The sequence below is a fragment of the Lampris incognitus genome, chromosome 3 (genome assembly GCF_029633865.1).
Source record: "Lampris incognitus isolate fLamInc1 chromosome 3, fLamInc1.hap2, whole genome shotgun sequence".
In the NCBI taxonomy this organism is placed as follows: Eukaryota; Metazoa; Chordata; class Actinopteri; order Lampriformes; family Lampridae; genus Lampris; species Lampris incognitus.
The window spans coordinates 115,851,550-115,872,913 of NC_079213.1; the positions used below are offsets into that span (position 1 = coordinate 115,851,550).

Below are 21,364 nucleotides of genomic sequence, written 5' to 3' on the forward strand. Positions count from 1 at the left end.
CATTGGTGTTGAGGTGTTGGAGTGCTGGTTGTAATGTATTTGTGTGGAGGTGGTTGTAATACAGTGGTGTGGAAGTGTTGGGGTGCTGGTTGTAATACATTGGTGTGGAAGTGTTCGGGTGCTGGTTGTAATGCATTTGTGTGGAGGTGTTGGGGTGCTGGTTGTAATGCATTGGTGTTGAGGTGTTGGAGTGCTAGTTGTAATGCATTGGTGTGGAGGTGGTTGTAATGCATTTGTGTGGAGGTGGTTGTAATGTATTTGTGTGGAGGCGTTGGAGTGCTAGTTGTAATGCATTTGTGTGGAGGTGGTTGTAATGCATTTGTGTGGAGGTGTTGGGGTGCTGGTTGTAATACATTGGTGTGGAGGTGTTGGGGTGCTGGTTGTAATACAGTGGTGTGGAGGTGTTGGGGTGCTGGTTGTAATACATTTGTGTGGAGGTGGTTGTAAAGCAGTGGTGTGGAGGTGTTGGGGTGCTGGTTGTAATACATTTGTGTGGAGGTGTTGGGGTGCTGGTTGTAATACATTGGTGTGGAGGTGTTGGGGTGCTGGTTGTAATACATTGGTGTGGAGGTGTTGGAGTGCTAGTTGTAATGCATTGGTGTGGAGGTGGTTGTAATGCATTTGTGTGGGGGTGTTGGGGTGCTGGTTGTAATGCATTTGTGTGGAGGTGGTTGTAATGTATTGGTGTGGAGATGTTGGAGTGCTGGTTGTAATGTATTTGTGTGGAGGTGGTTGTAATACAGTGGTGTGGATGTGTTGGGGTGCTGGTTGTAATACATTGGTGTGGAAGTGTTGGGGTGCTGGTTGTAATGCATTTGTGTGGAGGTGTTGGGGTGCTGGTTGTAATGCATTGGTGTTGAGGTGTTGGAGTGCTAGTTGTAATGCATTGGTGTGGAGGTGGTTGTAATGCATTTGTGTGGAGGTGGTTGTAATGTATTTGTGTGGAGGCGTTGGAGTGCTAGTTGTAATGCATTTGTGTGGAGGTGGTTGTAATGCATTTGTGTGGAGGTGTTGGGGTGCTGGTTGTAATACATTGGTGTGGAGGTGTTGGGGTGCTGGTTGTAATACAGTGGTGTGGAGGTGTTGGGGTGCTGGTTGTAATACATTTGTGTGGAGGTGGTTGTAAAACAGTGGTGTGGAGGTGTTGGGGTGCTGGTTGTAATACATTTGTGTGGAGGTGTTGGGGTGCTGGTTGTAATACATTGGTGTGGAGGTGTTGGGGTGCTGGTTGTAATACATTGGTGTGGAGGTGTTGGGGTGCTGGTTGTAATGCATTGGTGTGGAGGTGTTGGAGTGCTAGTTGTAATGCATTTGTGTGGAGGTGGTTGTAATGCATTTGTGTGGAGGTGTTGGGGTGCTGGTTGTAATACATTGGTGTGGAGGTGTTGGGGTGCTAGTTGTAATGCATTTGTGTGGAGGTGGTTGTAATGCATTTGTGTGGAGGTGTTGGGGTGCTGGTTGTAATACAGTGGTGTGGAAGTGTTGGGGTGCTAGGTGTAATGCATTGGTGTGGAGATGTTGGGGTGCTGGTTGTAATACAGTGGTGTGGAGGTGTTGGGGTGCTGGTTGTAATACATTTGTGTGGAGGTGGTTGTAAAACAGTGGTGTGGAGGTGTTGGGGTGCTTGTTGTAATACATTTGTGTGGAGGTGTTGGGGTGCTGGTTGTAATACATTGGTGTGGAGGTGTTGGGGTGCTGGTTGTAATACATTGGTGTGGAGGTGTTGGGGTGCTGGTTGTAATGCATTGGTGTGGAGGTGTTGGAGTGCTAGTTGTACTGCATTTGTGTGGAGGTGGTTGTAATGCATTTGTGTGGAGGTGTTGGGGTGCTAGTTGTAATGCATTTTTGTGGAGGTGGTTGTAATGCATTTGTGTGGAGGTGTTGGGGTGCTGGTTGTAATACAGTGGTGTGGAAGTGTTGGGGTGCTAGGTGTAATGCATTGGTGTGAAGATGGAGTGCTAGTTGTAATGTATTTGTGTGGAGGTGGTTGTAATACAGTGGTGTGGAGGTGTTGGGGTGCTGGTTGTAATACAGTGGTGTGGAGGTGTTGGGGTGCTGGTTGTAATACATTGGTGTGGAGGTGTTGGGGTGCTAGTTGTAATGCATTTGTGTGGAGGTGGTTGTAATGCATTTGTGTAGAGGTGTTGGGGTGCTAGTTGTAATGTATTTGTGTGGAGGTGGTTGTAATGCATTTGTGTGGAGGTGTTGGGGTGCTGGTTGTAATACAGTGGTGTGGAGGTGTTGGGGTGCTAGTTGTAATGTTTTTGTGTGGAGGTGGTTGTAATACAGTGGTGTGGAGGTGTTGGGGTGCTAGTTGTAATACAGTGGTATCTGTCATTCGGAGTGCTGACTGTGATATGCTGCCAAACCGGGTCTGCGCAGGAGAACCTCAGGTCCACATGTCTGTCATTTGGACTGCTGACTGTGTGATGTGCTGCCAAACCGGGTCTGTGCTGGAGAACCTCGGGTCCACATGTGTGTTCTGAGGACCGCGGCAGCACCTGAAGCGTCTCAGAAACAACGTGATGCTTCAGACGTTTAACCTTTCTTCCAGCGGCAGACATTATCTTCTTCTCTGCTTCTGTCCTTTAAACAGTCGCCTGAAGATGCAGGACACGAAGACCCGCTGTGGCGACCCCTAACGGCAGCAGCTGACGGTAGTAGTAGTAGTAGTAGTAATAGTAATAGTAGTGTAGTAGTAGTAATAGTAGTAGTAGTAGTAATAGTAATAGTAGTAATAGTGGAGTAGTAGTAGTAGTTGTAGAAGTAGTAGTAGTGGTGGTAGTGGTAGTAATAGTAGTAGTAATATGAGTAATAGTCGTACTAGTAGTGGTAGTAGTAATAGTAGTAATAGTAATAGTACTAGTAGTGGTAGTAGTAGTAATAGTAGTAATAATAGCAGTAGTAATAGTAGTAGTAGTGGTGGTGGTAGTAGTAATAATAGCAGTAGTAATAGTAGTAGTAGTGGTAGTAATAGTAATAGTAGTAATAGTAGTAATAATAGCAGTAGTAATAGTAGTAGTAGTGGTGGTGGTAGTAGTAATAATAGCAGTAGTAATAGTAGTAGTAGTGGTAGTAATAGTAGTAGTAGCGGTAGTAGTAGTAGCTTGTTTAAACATGTACTCTCATTTTATCCTTTCTCATTATTTCTCCGGCTGGCCAAGCCGCTTTCGTTCCCAGGTCATGTGATACCGACGCACCGTAACATGGAACTGACGGTGAGGAAAATACTTGTGGAGGAGGAGTAAGGAGGAAGGAGTAAGGAGGAAGAAGGAAGGAAGGAAGAAGCATTAAGAAGGAAGGAGGAAGAAGGAAGGAGTAAGGAGTTTGATAATGCCATGGTCGGGTTAATATTGGAGGTCATGGATTGCCGGAGCAGCTGCTCTGAGCATCAGATATGGCCATGGCCCGTGGGTGGTGGTTTAGACGTAGGCTCTGAGAGTCAGATATGGCCGCGGCCCGTGGGTGGTGGTTTAGACGTAGGCTCTGAGAGTCAGATATGGCCGCGGGTGGTGGTTTAGACGTAGGCTCTGAGAGTCAGATATGGCCGCGGCCCGTGGGTGGTGGTTTAGACGGAGGTTCTCAGCGTCAGATATGGCCGTGGCCCGTGGGTGGTGGTTTAGACCTAGGCTCTGAGAGTCAGATTTGGCCGTGGCTCGTGGATGGTGGTTTAGACGGAGGCTCGTTGAGGGTTTGTGCGTCTCACACAGACGCTCCAGGCTGTCATGAATCTGTATTACACACCGCCAAGGGGCGTGATGACGTGTCGGCTTCTGATGACCTGGGAATGAGGACGGTTTGGCCAGGCGGCAGCCTGGAGGGGAATTGTGCGCGTGTGTGTGTACTACTCGACCTATCAGCCCAGTATTTTTGTGCGCGGGTGTGACTGTATGATCAAGACCTTGTGTGGTTGTGGCGATTCATCCATCCATCCATTATCCAAACCGCTTACCCTGCTCTCAGGGTCACGGAGATACTGGAGCCTATCCAGGCAGCCACTGGGCAGCAGGCGGTGAGACACCCTGGACAAGCCATCACAGGGCCGACACAAACACACACACACACACAAACACACACACACACTTGCTGGTAGTTCATGGAGTGTGATGACGACGTCCCTCCTCATTAACGGTGTGGTCATTGATATCTGTAGAGTCCAGTTCTTTCCGCTCGTTAACGGTGTGGTCTTTGATGACTGTAGGGTCCAGTTCTTCCTCCTGGTTAACGGTGTGGTCTTTGATGATTGTAGGGTCCAGTTCTTCCTCCTGGTTAACGGTGTGGTCTTTGATGACTGTAGGGTCCAGTTCTTCCTCATGGTTAAAGGTGTGGTCTTTGATGATTGTAGGGTCCAGTTCTTCCTCCTGGTTAACGGTGTGGTCTTTGATGACTGTAGGGTCCAGTTCTTCCTCCTGGTTAATGGTGTGGTTTTGATGACTGTAGAGTCCAGTTCTTCCCCCTCGTTAACTGTGTGGTCTTTGATGACTGTAGGGTCCAGTTCTTCCTCCTGGTTAACGGTGTGGTCTTTGATGATTGTAGGGTGCAGTTCTTCCTCCTGGTTAACGGTGTGGTCTTTGATGACTGTAGGGTCCAGTTCTTCCTCATGGTTAAAGGTGTGTTCTTTGATGACTGTAGGGTCCAGTTCTTCCTCCCCGTTAACGGTGTAGTCTTTGATGACTGTAGGGTCCAGTTCTTCCTCCTGGTTAACGGTGTGGTTTTGATGACTGTAGAGTCCAGTTCTTCCCCCTCCTTAACGGTGTGGTCTTTGATGACTGTAGGGTCCAGTTCTTCCTCCTGGTTAACGGTGTGGTCTTTGATGACTGTAGGGTCCAGTTCTTCCTCCTGGTTAACGGTGTGGTCTTTGATGACTGTAGAGTCCAGTTCTTCCCCCTCGTTAACGGTGTGGTCTTTGATGACTGTAGGGTCCAGTTCTTCCTCCTGGTTAAATGTCTGGTCTTTGATGACTGTAGAGTCCAGTTCTTCCTCCTGGTTAACGGTGTGGTCTTTGATGACTGTAGAGTCCAGTTCTTCCTCCTCGTTAAAGGTGTGTTCTTTGATTACTGTAGAGTCCAGTTCTTCCTCCTCGTTAACACTGTGTTCTTTGATGACTGTAGAGTCCAGTTCTTCCTCCTGGTTAAATGTCTGGTCTTTGATGACTGTAGAGTCCAGTTCTTCCTCCTGGTTAAATGTCTGGTCTTTGATGACTGTAGAGTCCAGTCCTTCCTCCTCGTTATCGGTGTGGTCTTTGATGACTGTACCGTCCAGTTCTTCCTCCTGGTTAATGGTGTAGTCTTTGATGACTGTAGAGTCCAGTTCGCCCTCCTGGTTAACTGTATGGTCTTCGATGACTGTGGAGTCCAGTTCTTGATCCACAAGTTTTATTGCACGTTGGCATGTGAAGTGTGAGTCAGTGGGGACAGGCATGGTTTTGTGTCTCCTCAATCTTTACTGTTGTTTTTTTCACATTCCTCTCCATCTCCAGTTCTTCCTCCTGGTTAACGGTGTGGTCTTTGATGACTGTAGGGTCCAGTTCTTCCTCCTGGTTAACGGTGTGGTCTTTGATGACTGTAGAGTCCAGTTCTTCCTCCTGGTTAACGGTGTGTTCTTTGATGACTGTAGAGTCCATTTCTTCCTCCTCGTTAATGGTGCGTTCTTTGATGACTCTAGAGTCCAGTTCTTCCTCCTGGTTAACGGTGCGGTCTTTGATGACTTTGGAGTCCAGTTCTTCCTCCCTTTTAATGGTGTGGTTTTGATGACTGTAGAGTCCAGTTCTTCCTTCTCATAACCGGTGTGGTCTTTGATGACTGTAGAGTCCAGTTCTTCCTCCTGGTTAACGGTGTGTTCTTTGATGACTGTAGAGTCCATTTCTTCCTCCTCGTTAATGGTGCGTTCTTTGATGACTCTAGAGTCCAGTTCTTCCTCCTGGTTAACGGTGTGGTCTTTGATGACTTTGGAGTCCAGTTCTTCCTCCCTGTTAATGGTGTGGTTTTGATGACTGTAGAGTCCAGTTCTTCCTTCTCATAACCGGTGTGGTCTTTGATGACTGTAGAGTCCAGTTCTTCCTCCTGGTTAACAGTGTGTTCTTTGATGACTGTAGAGTCCAGTTCTTCCTCCTCGTTAATGGTGCGTTCTTTGATGACTCTAGAGTCCAGTTCTTCCTCCTGGTTAACGGTGTGGTCTTTGATGACTGTAGGGTCCAGTTCTTCCTCCTGGTTAACGGTGTGGTCTTTGATGATTGTAGGGTGCAGTTCTTCCTCCTGGTTAACGGTGTGGTCTTTGATGACTGTAGAGTCCAGTTCTTCCTCCTGGTTAACGGTGTGGTCTTTGATGACTGTAGAGTCCAGTTCTTCCTCCTGGTTAACGGTGTGTTCTTTGATGACTGTAGAGTCCATTTCTTCCTCCTCGTTAATGGTGCGTTCTTTGATGACTCTAGAGTCCAGTTCTTCCTCATGGTTAACGGTGTGGTCTTTGATGACTTTGGAGTCCAGTTCTTCCTCCCTGTTAATGGTGTGGTCTTGATGACTGTAGAGTCCAGTTCTTCCTTCTCATAACCGGTGTGGTCTTTGATGACTGTAGGCTCTGAGAGTCAGATATGGCCGCGGCCCATGGGTGGTGGTTTAGACGGAGGTTCTCAGCGTCAGATATGGCCGTGGCCCGTGGGTGGTGGTTTAGACCTAGGCTCTGAGAGTCAGATTTGGCCGTGGCTCGTGGATGGTGGTTTAGACGGAGGCTCGTTGAGGGTTTGTGCGTCTCACACAGACGCTCCAGGCTGTCATGAATCTGTATTACACACCGCCAAGGGGCGTGATGACGTGTCGGCTTCTGATGACCTGGGAATGAGGACGGTTTGGCCAGGCGGCAGCCTGGAGGGGAATTGTGCGCGTGTGTGTGTACTACTCGACCTATCAGCCCAGTATTTTTGTGCGCGGGTGTGACTGTATGATCAAGACCTTGTGTGGTTGTGGCGATTCATCCATCCATCCATTATCCAAACCGCTTACCCTGCTCTCAGGGTCACGGAGATACTGGAGCCTATCCAGGCAGCCACTGGGCAGCAGGCGGTGAGACACCCTGGACAAGCCATCACAGGGCCGACACAAACACACACACACACACAAACACACACACACACTTGCTGGTAGTTCATGGAGTGTGATGACGACGTCCCTCCTCATTAACGGTGTGGTCATTGATATCTGTAGAGTCCAGTTCTTTCCGCTCGTTAACGGTGTGGTCTTTGATGACTGTAGGGTCCAGTTCTTCCTCCTGGTTAACGGTGTGGTCTTTGATGATTGTAGGGTCCAGTTCTTCCTCCTGGTTAACGGTGTGGTCTTTGATGACTGTAGGGTCCAGTTCTTCCTCATGGTTAAAGGTGTGGTCTTTGATGATTGTAGGGTCCAGTTCTTCCTCCTGGTTAACGGTGTGGTCTTTGATGACTGTAGGGTCCAGTTCTTCCTCCTGGTTAATGGTGTGGTTTTGATGACTGTAGAGTCCAGTTCTTCCCCCTCGTTAACTGTGTGGTCTTTGATGACTGTAGAGTCCAGTTCTTCCTCCTCGTTAAAGGTGTGTTCTTTGATTACTGTAGAGTCCAGTTCTTACCTCCTCGTTAACACTGTGTTCTTTGATGACTGTAGAGTCCAGTTCTTCCTCCTGGTTAAATGTCTGGTCTTTGATGACTGTAGAGTCCAGTTCTTCCTCCTGGTTAAATGTCTGGTCTTTGATGACTGTAGAGTCCAGTCCTTCCTCCTCGTTATCGGTGTGGTCTTTGATGACTGTACCGTCCAGTTCTTCCTCCTGGTTAATGGTGTAGTCTTTGATGACTGTAGAGTCCAGTTCGCCCTCCTGGTTAACTGTATGGTCTTCGATGACTGTGGAGTCCAGTTCTTGATCCACAAGTTTTATTGCACGTTGGCATGTGAAGTGTGAGTCAGTGGGGACAGGCATGGTTTTGTGTCTCCTCAATCTTTACTGTTGTTTTTTTCACATTCCTCTCCATCTCCAGTTCTTCCTCCTGGTTAACGGTGTGGTCTTTGATGACTGTAGGGTCCAGTTCTTCCTCCTGGTTAACGGTGTGGTCTTTGATGACTGTAGAGTCCAGTTCTTCCTCCTGGTTAACGGTGTGTTCTTTGATGACTGTAGAGTCCATTTCTTCCTCCTCGTTAATGGTGCGTTCTTTGATGACTCTAGAGTCCAGTTCTTCCTCCTGGTTAACGGTGCGGTCTTTGATGACTTTGGAGTCCAGTTCTTCCTCCCTTTTAATGGTGTGGTTTTGATGACTGTAGAGTCCAGTTCTTCCTTCTCATAACCGGTGTGGTCTTTGATGACTGTAGAGTCCAGTTCTTCTTCCTGGTTAACGGTGTGTTCTTTGATGACTGTAGAGTCCATTTCTTCCTCCTCGTTAATGGTGCGTTCTTTGATGACTCTAGAGTCCAGTTCTTCCTCCTGGTTAACGGTGTGGTCTTTGATGACTTTGGAGTCCAGTTCTTCCTCCCTGTTAATGGTGTGGTTTTGATGACTGTAGAGTCCAGTTCTTCCTTCTCATAACCGGTGTGGTCTTTGATGACTGTAGAGTCCAGTTCTTCCTCCTGGTTAACAGTGTGTTCTTTGATGACTGTAGAGTCCAGTTCTTCCTCCTCGTTAATGGTGCGTTCTTTGATGACTCTAGAGTCCAGTTCTTCCTCCTGGTTAACGGTGTGGTCTTTGATGACTGTAGGGTCCAGTTCTTCCTCCTGGTTAACGGTGTGGTCTTTGATGATTGTAGGGTGCAGTTCTTCCTCCTGGTTAACGGTGTGGTCTTTGATGACTGTAGGGTCCAGTTCTTCCTCATGGTTAAAGGTGTGTTCTTTGATGACTGTAGGGTCCAGTTCTTCCTCCCCGTTAACGGTGTAGTCTTTGATGACTGTAGGGTCCAGTTCTTCCTCCTGGTTAACGGTGTGGTTTTGATGACTGTAGAGTCCAGTTCTTCCCCCTCCTTAACGGTGTGGTCTTTGATGACTGTAGGGTCCAGTTCTTCCTCCTGGTTAACGGTGTGGTCTTTGATGACTGTAGGGTCCAGTTCTTCCTCCTGGTTAACGGTGTGGTCTTTGATGACTGTAGAGTCCAGTTCTTCCCCCTCGTTAACGGTGTGTTCTTTGATGACTGTAGGGTCCAGTTCTTCCTCCTGGTTAAATGTCTGGTCTTTGATGACTGTAGAGTCCAGTTCTTCCTCCTGGTTAACGGTGTGGTCTTTGATGACTGTAGAGTCCAGTTCTTCCTCCTCGTTAACACTGTGTTCTTTGATGACTGTAGAGTCCAGTTCTTCCTCCTGGTTGAAAGTCTGGTCTTTGATGACTGTAGAGTCCAGTTCTTCCTCCTGGTTAAATGTCTGGTCTTTGATGACTGTAGAGTCCAGTCCTTCCTCCTCGTTATCGGTGTGGTCTTTGATGACTGTACCGTCCAGTTCTTCCTCCTGGTTAATGGTGTAGTCTTTGATGACTGTAGAGTCCAGTTCGCCCTCCTGGTTAACTGTATGGTCTTCGATGACTGTGGAGTCCAGTTCTTGATCCACAAGTTTTATTGCACGTTGGCATGTGAAGTGTGAGTCAGTGGGGACAGGCATGGTTTTGTGTCTCCTCAATCTTTACTGTTGTTTTTTTCACATTCCTCTCCATCTCCAGTTCTTCCTCCTGGTTAACGGTGTGGTCTTTGAGGACTGTAGGGTCCAGTTCTTCCTCCTGGTTAACGGTGTGGTCTTTGATGACTGTAGAGTCCAGTTCTTCCTCCTGGTTAACGGTGTGTTCTTTGATGACTGTAGAGTCCATTTCTTCCTCCTCGTTAATGGTGCGTTCTTTGATGACTCTAGAGTCCAGTTCTTCCTCCTGGTTAACGGTGTGGTCTTTGATGACTTTGGAGTCCAGTTCTTCCTCCCTGTTAATGGTGTGGTTTTGATGACTGTAGAGTCCAGTTCTTCCTTCTCATAACCGGTATGGTCTTTGATGACTGTAGAGTCCAGTTCTTCCTCCTGGTTAACGGTGTGTTCTTTGATGACTGTAGAGTCCATTTCTTCCTCCTCGTTAATGGTGTGTTCTTTGATGACTCTAGAGTCCAGTTCTTCCTCCTGGTTAACGGTGTGGTCTTTGATGACTTTGGAGTCCAGTTCTTCCACCCTGTTAATGGTGTGGTTTTGATGACTGTAGAGTCCAGTTCTTCCTTCTCATAACCGGTGTGGTCTTTGATGACTGTAGAGTCCAGTTCTTCCTCCTGGTTAACAGTGTGTTCTTTGATGACTGTAGAGTCCAGTTCTTCCTCCTCGTTAATGGTGCGTTCTTTGATGACTCTAGAGTCCAGTTCTTCCTCCTGGTTAACGGTGTGGTCTTCGATGACTGTAGAGTCCAGTTCTTGATCCACAAGTTTTATTGCACGTTGGCATATGAAGTGTGAGTCAGTGGGGGCAGGCATGGTTTTGTGTCTCCTCAATCTTTAATGTTGTTTTTTTCACATTCCTCTCCATCTCCAGCTGTTCTACACCTCTGTGGCAGATCTCCCGCCACTTGGAACGGTTGATGGCAGCTGGCTCCAGTCTCAAGGGGTCGATACAACACTTCTTCAGCCATATTTTTAGCTGGTCTTTCTATTGCTTCTTCTGAGCACCTGCGGACCGGTGGCCTAGATGAAGCTGTCCATACAGGACTTGGTGCATGCTCAATAATCAAGGTAAGTAAATCACAGGAAGTGTAATCAGTTCATGTGGACACAGCATTTACTGGGGGAAGTGGGTCATCTCTCATCTAAGTGACCTTGTCGGTCTCAGCTGACTCTTATAAAGGGGCAGAATTTTTCTGTTAGCTGAGGCAGATTTCGCTTGTTGAACTGGTCCCAGCCATGGAATCGGAGATCTGTAAAAACAACAACATCATGGACCCAGAAGCTGAGCAACTGCGGGTGGAAGTTTTAGCCTGCCTCAGCAATGCGAGGCCGCTGTTGTCCAACATCAGCAGAGGTGAGAGGAATGCTCTCACGACTCTCAGGAAGGACAATGACATCATCATCGTCCAGCAGACAAAGGTATTAAACCAGACGCACTATCATGAGAAAGTTATGACGCCACTCAGCAACATGAAGACTTATGATCCCTGAAACAGGTCCAGGCAGTGGTCACAAGAAAAGCTGACAGATTGTCTGAAGCTGCTAGAACAGAACAATGCTATTATACCCAGGGGGCGCTACACCTAGTCTGTATGGTTTACCTAAGATACATAAACAGGATGTGCCACTACGGCCTATTGTGTGTATGATTAACTCAGTGACCTGCAACCTCTCTAAGGTTCTGGCATCTGTTCTTAACCCGCTGGTAGACAATAAGGAACACCACATTCACAACACTATGGATGTTGTGGATAAGGTGAGGGACAAGGTGAGGGACATTATTATGTGGATAAGGTGAGGACATCATTATGTGGATAAAGTGAGGGACACCATTATGTGGATAAGGCGAGGACATCATTATGTGGATAAGGTGAGGGACATCATTATGTGGATAAGGTGAAGACATTATGTGGATAAGATGAGGACATAATTATGTGGATAAGGTGAGGGACAAGGTGAGGACATCATTATGTGGATAAGGTGAGGACATCATTATGTGAATAAGGTGACGACATAGTTATGTGGATAAGGTGAGGACATCATTATGTGGATAAGGTCAGGGACAAGGTGAGGGACATCATTATGTGGATAAGGTGAAGACATTATGTGGATACGGTGAGGGACATCATTATGTGGATAAGGTGAGGGATATTATGTGGATAAGGTGAAGACGTGGATACGGTGAGGGACATCATTATGTGGATAAGGTGGGAGATCATTATGTGGATAAGGTGAGGGACATCATTATGTGGATAAGGTGAGGGACATCATTATGTGGATAAGATGAGGACATCATTATGTGGATAAGGTGAAGACATAGTTATGTGGATAATGTGAGGACATCATTATGTGGATAAGGTGAGGGACAAGGTGAGGACATCATTATGTGGATAAGGCGGGGGACATAATTATGTGGATAAGGTGAGGGACATCATTATGTGGATAAGGTGAGGGACATCATTATGTGGATAAGGTGAGGGACATCATTATGTGGATAAGGTGAAGACATAGTTATGTGGATAAGGTGAGGACATCATTATGTGGATAAGATGAGGACATCATTATGTGGATAAAGTGAGGGACGCCATTATGTGGATAAGGTGAGGACATCATTATGTGGATAAGGTGAGGGACAAGGTGAGGGACATTATTATGTGGATAAGGTGAGGACATCGTTATGTGGATAAGCTGAGGGACAAGGTGAGGGACATCATTATGTGGATAAGGTGAGGGATATTATGTGGATAGGGTGAAGACATTATGTGGATAAGGTGAAGACATTATGTGGATAAGGTGAGGGACATTATGTGGATAAGGTGAGGGATATTATGTGGATAAGGTGAGGGACATCATTATGTGGATAAGGTGAGAGATCATTATGTGGATAAGGTGAGGGACATCATTATGTGGATAAGGTGAGGGACATCATTATGTGGATAAGGTGAGGGACATCATTATGTGGATAAGATGAGGACATCATTATGTGGATAAGGTGAAGACATAGTTATGTGGATAATGTGAGGGACAAGGTGAGGACATCATTATGTGGATAAGGTGGGGGACATCATTATGTGGATAAGGTGAGGGACATCATTATGTGGATAAGGCGAGGACATCATTATGTGGATAAGATGAGGACATCATTATGTGGATAAGGTGAAGACATAGTTATGTGGATAATGTGAGGACATCATTATGTGGATAAGGTGAGGGACAAGGTGAGGACATCATTATGTGGATAAGGTGGGGGACATCATTATGTGGATAAGGTGAGGGACATCATTATGTGGATAAGGTGAGGACATCATTATGTGGATAAGGTGAGGACATCATTATGTGAATAAGGTGAGGACATCATTATGTGGATAAGGTGAGGACATCATTATGTGAATAAGGTGAAGACATAGTTATGTGGATAAGGTGAGGACATCATTATGTGGATAAGGTGAGGGACATCATTATGTGAATAAGGTGAGGACATCATTATGTGGATAAGGTGAGGGACATCATTATGTGGATAAGGTGAGGGACAAGGTGAGGACATCATTATGTGGATAAGGTGAGGACATCATTATGTGAATAAGGTGAAGACATAGTTATGTGGATAAGGTGAGGGACATCATTATGTGGATAAGGTGAGGGACAAGGTGAGGACATCATTATGTGAATAAGGTGAAGACATAGTTATGTGGATAAGATGAGGACATCATTATGTGGATAAGGTGAGGACATCATTATGTGGATAAGGTGAGGGACAAGGTGAGGACATCATTATGTGGATAAGGTGAGGGACATCATTATGTGGATAAGGTGAGGGACATCATTATGTGGATAAGGTGAGGACATCATTATGTGGATAAGGTGAGGACATCATGTGGATAAGGTGAGGGACATCATTATGTGGATAAGGTGAGGACATCATTATGTGAATAAGGTGAAGACATAGTTATGTGGATAAGGTGAGGGACATCATTATGTGGATAAGGTGAGGACATCATTATGTGAATAAGGTGAAGACATAGTTATGTGGATAAGATGAGGACATCATTATGTGGATAAGGTGAGGACATCATTATGTAGATAAGGTGAGGGACAAGGTGAGGACATCATTATGTGGATAAGGTGAGGGACATCATTATGTGGATAAGGTGAGGGACAAGATTATGTAGATAAGGTGAGGACATCATTATGTGGATAAGGTGAGGACATAGTTATGTGGATAAGGTGAGGGACATCATTATGTGGATAAGGTGAGGGACATCATTATGTGGATAAGGTGAGGACATAGTTATGTGGATAAGGTGAGGACATCATTATGTGGATAAGGTGAGGACATCATTATGTGGATAAGGTGAGGGACAAGGTGAGGACATCATTATGTGGATAAGGTGAGGGACAAGGTGAGGACATCATTATGTGGATAAGGTGGGGGACATCATTATGTGGATAAGGTGAGGGACATCATTATGTGGATAAGGTGAGGACATCATTATGTGGATAAGGTGAGGACATCATTATGTGAATAAGGTGAGGACATCATTATGTGGATAAGGTGAGGGACATCATTATGTGAATAAGGTGAAGACATAGTTATGTGGATAAGGTGAGGGACATCATTATGTGGATAAGGTGAGGGACAAGGTGAGGACATCATTATGTGGATAAGGTGAGGACATCATTATGTGAATAAGGTGAAGACATAGTTATGTGGATAAGGTGAGGGACATCATTATGTGGATAAGGTGAGGGACAAGGTGAGGACATCATTATGTGAATAAGGTGAAGACATAGTTATGTGGATAAGATGAGGACATCATTATGTGGATAAGGTGAGGACATCATTATGTGGATAAGGTGAGGGAAAAGGTGAGGACATCATTATGTGGATAAGGTGGGGGACATCATTATGTGGATAAGGTGAGGGACATCATTATGTGGATAAGGTGAGGACATCATTATGTGAATAAGGTGAGGACATCATTATGTGGATAAGGTGAGGACATCATTATGTGAATAAGGTGAAGACATAGTTATGTGGATAAGGTGAGGACATCATTATGTGGATAAGGTGAGGACATCATTATGTGGATAAGGTGAGGGAAAAGGTGAGGACATCATTATGTGGATAAGGTGGGGGACATCATTATGTGGATAAGGTGAGGGACATCATTATGTGGATAAGGTGAGGACATCATTATGTGGATAAGGTGAGGACATCATTATGTGAATAAGGTGAGGACATCATTATGTGGATAAGGTGAGGACATCATTATGTGAATAAGGTGAAGACATAGTTATGTGGATAAGGTGAGGACATCATTATGTGGATAAGGTGAGGGACATCATTATGTGAATAAGGTGAAGACATAGTTATGTGGATAAGGTGAGGACATCATTATGTGGATAAGGTGAGGGACATCATTATGTGGATAAGGTGAGGGACAAGGTGAGGACATCATTATGTGGATAAGGTGAGGACATCATTATGTGAATAAGGGGAAGACATAGTTATGTGGATAAGGTGAGGGACATCATTATGTGGATAAGGTGAGGGACAAGGTGAGGACATCATTATGTGAATAAGGTGAAGACATAGTTATGTGGATAAGATGAGGACATCATTATGTGGATAAGGTGAGGGACATCATTATGTGGATAAGGTGAGGGACATCATTATGTGGATAAGGTGAGGACATCATTATGTGGATAAGGTGAGGACATCATTATTTGAATAAGGTGAGGGACATCATTATGTAGATAAGGTGAGGACATCATTATGTGAATAAGGTGAAGACAGTTATGTGGATAAGGTGAGGGACATCATTATGTGGATAAGGTGAGGGACAAGGTGAGGACATCATTATGTGAATAAGATGAAGACAGTTATGTGGATAAGATGAGGACATCATTATGTGGATAAGGTGAGGACATCATTATGTGGATAAGGTGAGGGACAAGGTGAGGACATCATTATGTGGATAAGGTGAGGGACATCATTATGTGGATAAGGTGAGGACATCATTATGTGGATAAGGTGAGGACATCATTATGTGGATAAGGTGAGGGACATCATTATGTGGATAAGGTGAGGACATCATTATGTGGATAAGGTGAGGACATCATTATGTGGATAAGTTGAGGACATAGTTATGTGGATAAGGTGAGGGACATCATTATGTGGATAAGGTGAAGACATTATGTGGATAAGGTGAGGACATAGTTATGTGGATAAGGTGAGGACATCATTATGTGGATAAGGTGAGGACATCATTATGTGGATAAGGTAAGGGACATCATTATGTGGATAAGGTGAGGACATCATTATGTGGATAAGGTGAGGGACATCATTATGTGGATAAGGTGAGGGACATCATTATGTGGATAAGGTGAGGACATCATTATGTGGATAAGGTGAGGGACAAGGTGAGGACATCATTATGTGGATAAGGTGAGGACAAGGTGAGGACATCATTACGTGGCTAAGGTGAGGGACATTATAATGGAGAGGACATAACAATGGTCTCTTATGATGTCAAGCCTCTCTTTACGTGTGTTCCTGTTGATGAAGCAGTGGAGGTAGTCCATGTTGTTTGCACATGACGTCACGAAGTACAGATGGAGGGCAGGAAGTGGTTTTCTACACAGGAAGCACTATCACAAACGTTCGAAATGCCTATGTTTGGTGTCACTAACTGAGAAGCCACAGGGGGTTTTTATTGAGGACCAAAAGTTGTTGTTCATGAGGGGGAATAATGCAAGAAACGGACCGAAAACGCCGGGAAAAACGGCTTGGAACCGTCGTCTGTGTGTGTGTGTGTGTGTGTGTGTGTGTGTGTGTGTGTGTGTGTGTGTGTGTGTGTGTGTGTGTGTGTGTGTGTGTGTGTGTGTGTGTGTGTGTGTGTGCAGCGACCACTTCGTCAAAAACATCACTCTTCATAACCTAAGGACCATGTCCAACATGTCTTACTTCCTGTTCACACCTTTCTCTCATAGTATCGTCTAAACTAGCTCCATCTCGTCCATCCTACTTTTCACTTCCTGTCCTCCATCTGAATCTCGCGGGTCATCAGAAAACAAGCTGTATGAAATTACAGGACGACCCCACCCTTAGCACTAGGACCACCCTGAACACTGGCCAAGTGTGTCTGCTCCTGAAGCTGTGTGTTCAGTCCACGTACTTCACATACAGGGGGCAGTACTATAGGCAGAGGCATGGGGGCGCTATGGGTTCCCCAGTCTCACCTGTAGTGGCCAACTTGTATATGGAGGAAGTGGAAAAGGGGCTCTGATGTCCTATCCAGGGACACCACGTAGCCAATGGTTCAGATTTGTGGACAACACCTGGGTTAACATTAAATCTCAGGATGTAGCACATTTCACCAACCACATTACCTCTGTGGACACCACATCAAGTTCACCAGGGAGGATGTGGAACATGACAGGGTAGCCTTCTTACACTGTGACATTGCAGTTGGTGATGGGGGACATTTGATTGTTGATGTTTATAGTAAACCAACACATACTTGTTGTATACCTCTACTTTCACTTGAGTATAACTTCTAATGAAGAGGCATGAGATGGAGTAGTTCATGTGGGCAGATGTATTCTTGTCAGAACCCCGGAATCAGCATAACCATAACACACAAGGTACACAAGGGAAGTGTGACAGTATCTTAGAAGGGACAAACTTAGATGGCCAACACATACTGATCAGTACTTAAGGTTTGACTCTCATCATCCACTGGAGCACAAACTAGGAGTCATCAGGACGCTGGACCACCGAGCTGACAACGTCCCCACCGACACAGCAGCCGGGGAAGAGGAGAAATCCCACATTAAACAGGTCCTGGTTAAGTGTGGTTACCCTAACTGGGTGTTGGTCAAAGCCAGGAAGACCCCAAACAGTGCACCAGCTGATGGAAGAGAGGAGGAGGACAACAGCTGTCCTAGTGTAAACCAGTGGTGATTCTGTATGGGGTGGGAGTGTCGGAACAGTTGAGATTCAGTTGCTTTCAAACCCCAAAACACACTGCACCAAAATGTTGGTCCAGCCCAAGGATCAGGTCCCCCGGCACAAACAGAGCAATATAGTGTAGCTGTTAAGTACCAGGAGGGTTGTCGTGACTTGTACACTGGAGAAACTAAACAGACGCTGGCCAAGAGGGTGGCACAACACAGGAGAGCTAACATGTCAGACCAGGACTCCACAGTCTACACCATCTACAGACCAGGACACCACAGTCTACACCATCTACAGACCAGGACTCCACAGTCTAAACCATCTACATACCAGGACTCTACAGTCTACACCATCTACAGGCCAGGACTCTACAGTCTACACCATCTACAGACCAGTAGCCACTCTTTCAAGGATGAGGATGTGACCATCCTTGATAGGGAGGAACACTGGTTTGAATGGGGAGTCAAAGTGGCCATCTATGTGAAGAGGGGACGACCATCCCTAAAACGGGGGTGGGGGGTAAGAGTCCATCTGTCACCATCTTACAACGCTGTGACTGCAACTATTCCCCAATCCTCTGTGAATAGTAGTCATGGCCACTGTAACTCTAGTTAATTGTCACGCCCATATTTGCATATGAAACTAGTCGTTACCAGCGCTGTGGAGCGTTAACACCACAGAGCTGGTTAAGAAGGCACAGCAGAGACTCTCCTTCATGAGGATCCTCAGGAAGGACGACATTACCACCTCACTGCCTGTGTCCTTCCACCGCCGCTCCATAGAGAGCACACTGACCTACTGCATCTGTGTCTGGTTTGCCAGCTGCACAGTAGCAGAGAGGAAAGCGCTTGTTTATAAGGGTGGGGACACCTGCAGTCAGGTGAGACACTATTGTTTATAAGGGTGGGGACACCTGCAGTCAGGTGAGACACTATTGTTTATAAGGGTGGGGACACCTGCAGTCAGGTGAGACACTATTGTTTATAAGAGTGGGACACCTGCAGTCAGGTGAGACACTGTATTGTTTATAAGGGTGAGACACTGTATTGTTTATAAGGGTGGGACACCTGCAGTCAGGTGAGACACTATTGTTTATAAGGGTGGGGACACCTGCAGTCAGGTGAGACACTGTACTGTTTATAAGGGTGGGGACACCTGCAGTCAGGTGAGACACTGTATTGTTTATAAGGGTGGGACACCTGCAGTCAGGTGAGACACTGTACTGTTTATAAGGGTGGGGACACCTGCAGTCAGGTGAGACACTGTATTGTTTATAAGGGTGGGGACACCTGCAGTCAGGTGAGACACTGTATTGTTTATAAGGGTGGGGACACCTGCAGTCAGGTGAGACACTGTACTGTTTATAAGGGTGGGGACACCTGCAGTCAGGTGAGACACTGTATTGTTTATAAGGGTGGGACACCTGCAGTCAGGTGAGACACTGTACTGTTTATAAGGGTGGGGACACCTGCAGTCAGGTGAGACACTGTACTGTTTATAAGGGTGGGGACACCTGCAGTCAGGTGAGACTGAAGTGGTCCTTTCATGATGATGAAAGGTTTCTGTCAGTAAACGTTGTGTCCAGACGACCTGGTTCATCCTTCTGTCGATGTCTTTGATTGGTTAGTGACCAGAATGATTGACAGCATCCAATTCCAGCCGTGCCATATGGATCAGGTCTGCATCACACACACTGTTTGTGTGTGTGTGGGGGGGGGGGGGGGTAAAAGGAGAACAGACTGTGTGTGTGTGTGTGTGGGGGGGGTAAAAGGAGAACAGACTGTGTGTGTGTGTGGGGGGGGGGGTAAAAGGAGAACAGACTGTGTGTGTGTGTGTGCGTGCGTGTGTGTGTGTGGGGGGGGGGGTAAAAGGAGAACAGACTGTGTGTGTGTGGGGGGGGGGGTTAAAAGGAGAACAGACTGTGTGTGTGTGGGGGGGGGGTAAAAGGAGAACAGACTGTGTGTGTGTGGGGGGGGGGTAAAAGGAGAACAGACTGTGTGTGTGTGTGTGAGGGTTCATTCCCAGAGGAATGTGAGGCGCTGTACCATCCTCCAGCTCCCTTTCTCCTCCCAGTCCCGGACCCCCCAGTGTTCTCCTCTTGTTGGGGGAGGGGATGTGACAACCCCTTTGTCTTCAAGTCGCCTCCCCCACCCCACAACATACCCCCACCTGGGCCCAGACCGACGGACGGAGTCCCACTAGATTATCACCAAGTCATGTCTGTGTTTCTTTTCCCCCCAACTCAAGATCTGTTGTTGTACTGACAGGAAAAACAATGTTGCCAAAGTAGATACAGATTAATCACCACAAAGACACTAAAGACACACATCACACAGACACTAAAGATACACATCACACACATCACACAGACACTAAAGATACACATCACACACATCACACAGACACTAAAGATACACATCACACACACACTAAAGATACACATCACACACACACTAAAGATACACATCACACACACACTAAAGATACACATCACACACATCACACAGACACTAAAGATACACATCACACACATCACACAAGGTTGAACCAGTTCATCTGGACACAACGTTTACTGACAGAAACCTTTCATCATCATCTGAGTGACCTCTTCAGTCTCACCTGACTGCAGGTGTCCCCACCCTTATAAACAGTACAGTGTCTCACCTGACTGCAGGTGTCCCCACCCTTATAAACAATAGTGTCTCACCTGACTGCAGGTGTCCCCACCCTTATAAACAGTACAGTGTCTCACCTGACCGCAGGTACTCCCACCCTTATAAACAGTACAGTGTCTCACCTGACCGCAGGTGTCCCCACCCTTATAAACAGTACAGTGTCTCACCTGACTGCAGGTGTCCCCACCCTTATAAACAGTACAGTGTCTCACCTGACTGCAGGTGTCCCCACCCTTATAAACAATACAGTGTCTCACCTGACTGCAGGTGTCCCCACCCTTATAAACAGTACAGTGTCTCACCTGACTGCAGGTGTCCCCACCCTTATAAACAGTACAGTGTCTCACCTGACTGCAGGTGTCCCCACCCTTATAAACAATACAGTGTCTCACCTGACTGCAGGTGTCCCCACCCTTATAAACAGTACAGTGTCTCACCTGACCGCAGGTACTCCCACCCTCATAAACAATACAGTGTCTCACCTGACTGTACTGGATGGCTAAAAGACCACTGCCATTGGACCTGAGAGTTCTTGCTGGTTGATAAGGAATTAACATGTCTTTTATATATCGTGGTGCAAGGCTATTTAGCGCTTTGTATACAAGTAAAAGAATTTTAAAATCAATTCTAGTTTTAACGGGGAGCCAATGCAGAGATCTAATAACAGGTGTAATATGCTCATACTTTTTACTTACATTACATTACATTACAGTCATTTAGCCGACGCTTGTATCCAAAGTGACTTACAATAAGAGCATCATTTAACGTAGGAAGTCAGGAGAACTACTAGTCATCAGAGGTCATAAGTGCATCTAAACAAGCATCTAAGAGCAAAACCAGTGCTACAGTAAAAGAGCAAGAAAGACATTTTTTTATTTCTTTTAAAGAGTGAATACAATAAGTGCTAAGAACAAGTAACAGGGTGGTAGTTCTTGAAGAGGTGAGTTTTCAACCTGCTCCGAAAGATGGGCAGCGACTCCGCTGTCCTGACATCAGTGGGGAGTTCATTCCCCCACTGTGGGGCCAGGACAGGAAAGAGCCATGACCGGGTCGATCGGCAGCAGGGGCCTCTGAGTGACGGGGCAACCAGGCGTCCCGAGGCAGCAGA

General features: G+C 46.2%; 1 pseudogene; it reads left to right on the forward strand.

Annotated features, from left to right (window-relative positions):
* The first annotated feature begins 9,780 nt into the window (after window positions 1-9,780).
* Window positions 9,781-21,364, forward strand: part of LOC130109981 (uncharacterized) — an 87,355-nt pseudogene continuing 75,771 nt past the window's right edge.